Source organism: Microtus pennsylvanicus, chromosome 2 (genome assembly GCF_037038515.1).
Source record: "Microtus pennsylvanicus isolate mMicPen1 chromosome 2, mMicPen1.hap1, whole genome shotgun sequence".
In the NCBI taxonomy this organism is placed as follows: domain Eukaryota; kingdom Metazoa; phylum Chordata; class Mammalia; order Rodentia; family Cricetidae; genus Microtus; species Microtus pennsylvanicus.
Genome location: NC_134580.1, coordinates 148,767,666 through 148,773,589, shown reverse-complemented (window position 1 = coordinate 148,773,589; position 5,924 = coordinate 148,767,666). Strand labels below are relative to the sequence as shown.

General features: G+C 49.1%; 1 pseudogene; it reads left to right on the top strand.

Moving 5' to 3' along the window:
- The first annotated feature begins 3,871 nt into the window (after positions 1-3,871).
- On the top strand, positions 3,872-4,317 carry LOC142845198 (large ribosomal subunit protein eL32-like; annotated as a pseudogene).
- The last annotated feature ends 1,607 nt before the right edge of the window (positions 4,318-5,924 follow it).

Below are 5,924 nucleotides of genomic sequence, written 5' to 3'. Positions count from 1 at the left end.
GGTGTTGAAGAGGCAGCAGTGATTGGTGGAAAGCTCAGCACTATTGTAAAGGAGCTCCCACACTTTGCTGAGACAATGGGAAGATATTTTCTCAGGGTCATCCCACAGAAGGTGACGCAGCTGTGGTTCAAGGGGACAGGGATAAATCTCAAGCTATCAGTAGACTTTGTCAATGCCATAGGCATTGTCCACAAGCTGCTGGTTTTAAAGGCAAAGATAGAAGATTGAGGAGATTTGTGGAGCTCAGCCAAGGCCAGGTACCTTCTGGTAGGATGGGAGTCCTTGCAAAGAGGCCCTAAGAAGCCATTTGGTGAAGCTGTGAAGGTAAAGCTTCAGTTGTGATGGAGACATCCCAAGACACTGGCGTTGCGAGGATTCTGAGATGCCTGCTAGAAACTGCAGGTGTAGAGTACAGGTGACCAGCACCTGCAAGAGAAGTTGTATGTGCAGTGTTATAGCTGGGGTGTGGCCATCCAAGTCTTCTGCAGCCCAGAGGACTTTTGTTTTCTTACCATCCCAAGATGCTGGATATGGAGCTGCAAGAGTCAGTGTTTCCTTGTTGAGCATTGGTTTTACTTTAATGTGATTGTTCACTGCTACTTTTAATGTTAATACTTCCGGTCTTGGTCACGGTTCTATTGCTGTGAAGAGAAGCCATGACCACAACTCTTATAAAGAAAGCATTTAATTGAGGCTGACTTAAAGTTTCAGAGGTTTAGTCCGTTTATCATCATGGTGGGAAGCATGGTGGCACACAAGTAGACATGGCTTGGAGAAGTAGCTGAGAGTTCTACATCTGGATCTACAGGAGGGAAGGACGGAGGGAGAGAGAGAGAATAGTGCCACCCCCTGTTGACCAAACATTCAAATCTATGAGCCCATGTGGGTCATTCTCATTCAAACCACCACACTTCCCTTTTGGAATAAGGATATTTTCTCTATGGCATTATTACATGGTCAAAGTATACAATCTGATTAAGATTATAAGAGCTCACAGTGAAGAAACTTTGGATTTTCAAAAAGCTGGAATTGTTACTATTTGGACTTAAAGGTTGGATGATATTTTACATTATAAGGGAAAAACCATGAGACGGTTAAGGACAAGAGGTGGGAAGTTATGGCTTAATATAATACGGTATGTTTGTGTATCGAGTTGACAGGAGGCTGTGTTATGGCGGTCAGTTTTAATTGTCAACTTGACAAAGTCTAGCATCACCAGGGAAGAAAGTTTCAATGAGGGACCATCTGGATCAGGTTGGCTAATGGGCATGACTGTTGGAAGATTGTATTGATTACATTAATTGGCGTGGGAAGATCTGCCCACTGTGGGTAGTGCCATTCCCTGGGCTTGAGGAAAAGATACACTGAGCCCAGGCACACACAAAGTTGCGTGTGGATGAGATGTGACGATTGATTTCGTGTCCTCTCTTCTTGGCTTCCCTGCAAGGACGGACTACAGCCTGGAACTGTGAGCAGAAATAAACCCTTTCTCCCCTAGGTTCCTTTTGTTCAGGGAGGTTTGTCATGGCGATAGAAACTGAAGTAGGACACACTGGGTGGTGGGAGCTCTGAGGCCTTTGAAGGAGGCCAGCAAGGTCTCCAGGAAAAGGTTCATGAGTCTAAAAGAGAAAAGAAGAGCTGAGGACAGAGCTCAGGGATAGAGCACAGGTACTGAACTCAACCCCCTCCCTGGAGTAGAGGGAGGGACTGGTAGGTTCATGTCCATAATCTCAGTACTCACAAGACTAAGACAGGAACATTGCCCCAGGTTATCTTAGGCTGGATAGTTAGTTTCAGGCTAGCCTGGGCTATAGAGTTAGACTCTGTCTCAACAACAATGAGAAGCTGGGTGCAGAGATGCATGTCAACACCTAGGAGACGGAGGCAGGGAAAGGAACATGTGGTTTGAATGAGAACCGTTCTCACAGACTCATGTGTTTGAATGCCTGGTCCCCAGTTGGTGGAACTGTTTAGGAAGAGATCAGAGGTGTGGCCTTGTAGAGGAGGTGTGGCCTTGTTGGAGGAGGTGTGGCCTGTCACCGGGGTGGGCTTCAGGGTTTGGAAAGCCTCCTGCTATCTTCTGTGCTTTGCTGTTTCCTGTTTGCAGTTCAGAATATGAACTCTGAGCTGCTGCTCCAGTTACCTGTATGGTACTACCTCTGCTCCATCACCAGGGACTCCAAGCCTCCAGAACCATAAACCCCAGATGAATTCTGTCTTCTAGAGGTTGACTTGATCACGGTGTCTTATCATAGCCACAGGAAGTAATTAAGGTTGAACTTAAGATCAACCTTGGTTACGGAAAACCCTGTCTCAAGCCCTTTCCCCCAAAGAAAGGTTCTTTCCTGGGCAGAGCTGTGGCAATCCTGGCCCCTGGTGCCATGCATTTAAAGCAACATTCTGTGCTTGGATTTGTGAGCTGCTTGGCCTCCCTCTGAGGCCCATCTCATCTGTCTTATAGCACCTGCATGCTTACACACCCCTATTCCCGTTCCCCTCTCTCCTCACCTACCTTGTGGTCACTAGCCTCTAAAATACCAGCAGAATAGACAGTCAAATAACAAATATTTGTAAATGTCTACATATATATGCCCCAGGGTTAGGATATAGGAAACATTTGGGGCTTGGGGAGATCAAGACGTTCTCTATGAAGGATGACTAACATGTGGTATTCCTGACCCCACTCCCCTGCCCATGCTTCTGAGGCATTGCTTACCAAGTGTCACACACCTCTCCAGGAAGGTCCCCTAGCCTGGAGGAGCTGTTACAGGGAGCTCAAACTCCTCAGAGATACTGTTCACCTCTACAAAGGCAGTCCTGAGAGACTTCCAGCAGGCAGTGAAGGGGCCTCCTTTCTAGGGCATTTTCCGCTGCTAAGAAACAAATCAGAAACCCTGTTCCTCCCTAGGGACCCGCCTCCCAGGCCTTCCTGTTATCCAGTCATTGTGGCCTCCAGAACATCAAGAGGCAGAGGCAGGGTGATCTCTGTGAGTTTGAGTCCAGCCTGATCTGCATAGTGAGCTCCAGGACCACATTAGAGAGACCCTGTCTCAAAAAACCAAAAATAAAAAAATAAAAAGAATGTCACTGACACTAGCCAATTATCTGCACAGGGCCTTTGCACATATGGCCCACTCTGCTTGGGACATCATTCTTTATTGTCCAGGGCCAACCTGATTGGTGACTGCTCAAAGATGACTCCAGCTATGTCCTTAGCAGGCCTCCCCAGGACTCCCCTCTGGTACCTCATCTCTCCATCTCTCCTTCTAGAGCATCAGCTGACCTGGTCTGCTCATCTCCTTGACAACGTATTTATCTGCTCTGTAAGTTCCCATCTGCAACCCAAAGGATGGATGGGGCTCTGGTGGTTTTCCAAGGTCTGCTGGTGAGAAAGCCTCTCTCTTCCACTGCCCATGGAAACCAGCGGCCCACACAGCACTGGTCACAGCTCTACCTGCCCTCACTTCTATGAAAAACTGCATGGTGAGCTGTGTCTCCTGCACAAGCTCATGTCATTGTTGAATCTGCCTTCTGCAACCCCCATACCTACCCAGGGGGCAGGGTGGGGACTCAGCTTCTCCATGAGCAATGGAGTCGAGCACGGGGAGAGCCATCACAGAGCTGACACTCTTGGAAGCAACTGGGGAATCACGCTCTTTTGACACGAAACAACATAGTCAGGGATACTTGCATGGGCCAGAAGTCTAGGCTTGTGGCTGCACTCACAGGCTCCAGGGAAGGCTCCCTTCTGCCTTTTCTGGTCTCAGTGGCTCCTGGCATATCCTTGGCTGGTGAGTGTTCCACATTACCCTAATTTCTGCTCTGTTGCCACGTGACTCTTTTAAATCCTCTTTTCTCGCCTTCTTCCTCGGCGCTACCTGCGAGGTGGCTGCCATCTACTTTGTGGCATCATGGCTGCCCTCTGGCCTCTGGTGAAGCCCAAGATCATCAAAAAGAGGACCAAGAAGTTCATCCAGCACCAGTCAGGTCTGTATGTCAAGATTAAGCGAAACTCGAGGAAACCCAGAGGTATTGACAACAGGGTGCAGAGAAGATTCAAGGACCAGAGCCTGATGGCCAACATTGGTTACAGGAGCAACAAGAAAACCAAGCACATGCTGCCTAGTGGCTTCCAGAAGTTTCTGGTCCACAGTGTCAAGGAGCTGGAGGAGCTGCTGATGTGTATAAGTCTTACTGTGTGAGATCGCTCACAATGTTTCCTCCAAGATCCGAAAAGCCATCGTGGAAAGAGCAGCACAGCCAGTCATCAGAGTCACCAGTCCCAACACCAGGCTGCGCAGCAAAAAGAATGAATAGATGGCTTGCATGCATGTTTTATTTGTGTTTAAATAAAACCACAAAAACTGCAAAAAAACAAATCCTCTCTTCTCAACAGGATCCCCACATATTGGCTTATCTGAAGAATCTCCAAATAAGGTTATCGTATTAGTTAACTCTTCCCCTTGCTAAGACAAAATGTCTGACAGAAGCAGCTTAGAGAAGGAAAAGCTTATCTTGGCTCACAGTTCAAGGGTGCTGTCTGTGATGGCACAGAAGGCACAGCAGCCAGAGGGTGAGGTAGTTGGTCACACTCGGCCCACCACCGTGAAGATGATGCTCACCTTGGTTTCTTTCTCCTTCTTATCCAGACTGGGGCCCCTGCCATGGCACAGGGCTGCCTGTCTTCAGAGTGGTCCTTCCTGCCTCAGTGAAACCTTCTGCAAACATCTCCATAGGAAGAGTGGGCCTCCTCAGAGGTCCTGAATGCCATCTCACTGACAACGAGGATGGGCCATTGCAGCTGCCTTGTGGGGTTCTGCCAGGTTTGACCTCACCCTGACTGGGGTAAGCTCCTCTCTCAAAGGCTGCCCATAGCCTGAGGTTTTCAGAATGGCCGTACATTATTCTCTTTTCTTTCAGGGCCAGCTGGGGGTGAGGTCACCTTGGAGTCCCTCAGCCCCAGCCGTGTTTTCGCCTCATTTCTCATGTCTATGTGTGTTTGTAAAATCTGTTTTATTTCCTAAGCGTCTCACCAGGGCCAGGATAATGTGTTTAGGTTTTGTAATACTCGCTACTGAATGACAGAGGATCTATTGTCCCTGGCTGGTGGCCCTTGGGGAGATGTAGGTTTCTTTCCTTCTGGGGCTTGGGGCTGGTCTCAGCTGCCCCCAAATCAGGCTTCAGCTGAGAAGTGGGCTATGGAATGGACCCCGGGAGAGTCGTAAACCTCGGGCAGGAGTGAGGCATGGTTTGAATGCTCACATTTGAATGGGATGATCTGCAGGCTAGGAGAGACCGGCAGCTCCCCTACTTCCAGGGTCTAACTGGCTGCAAGAATGCGCCAAATGGGTTTTTTTATATAAGGCTCTCAACCACGGCAGGGGCACTGTAATTCCTGTGCCCACTCCTCCTCTGCCACATCTTGAGTTCTGCCCTCATGGTACTCCCAGCACACAGGGCAGCACACCTGTAAATGGAAGACCTTGATATGCAGGGAGAGATGATGGGGCCTTGGGACACAGAGGGAATCAGGAAAGGGCAAAAGTCCAGGTCAGAAAGATCTAGAAGGGAGGCATCTCCCTCCAACACCTACCTATTTCCATCTGTGAGAGTTCATCTGGGGGATCATGGCAGCTCTCATTCACTCCCCTTGTACCCTCATTCTTCGCATAGGAACCAGGAGCCTCTGCAGGCAGGTGAGGAATCAGCACAGGTACAGGACAACCAATGGCTGGGTTACCTGCAATGACTGCAGCCTCCATCCCATAAACACACTGGTGCTACCTGCATCCTCCATCCCATAAACACACTGGTGCTACCTGGATCCTCCATCCGATAGACACGCTGGTGCTACCTGCATCCTCCATCCCATAGACAAGCTGGTGCTACCTGGATCCTCCATCCCATAGACAAGCTGGTGCTAC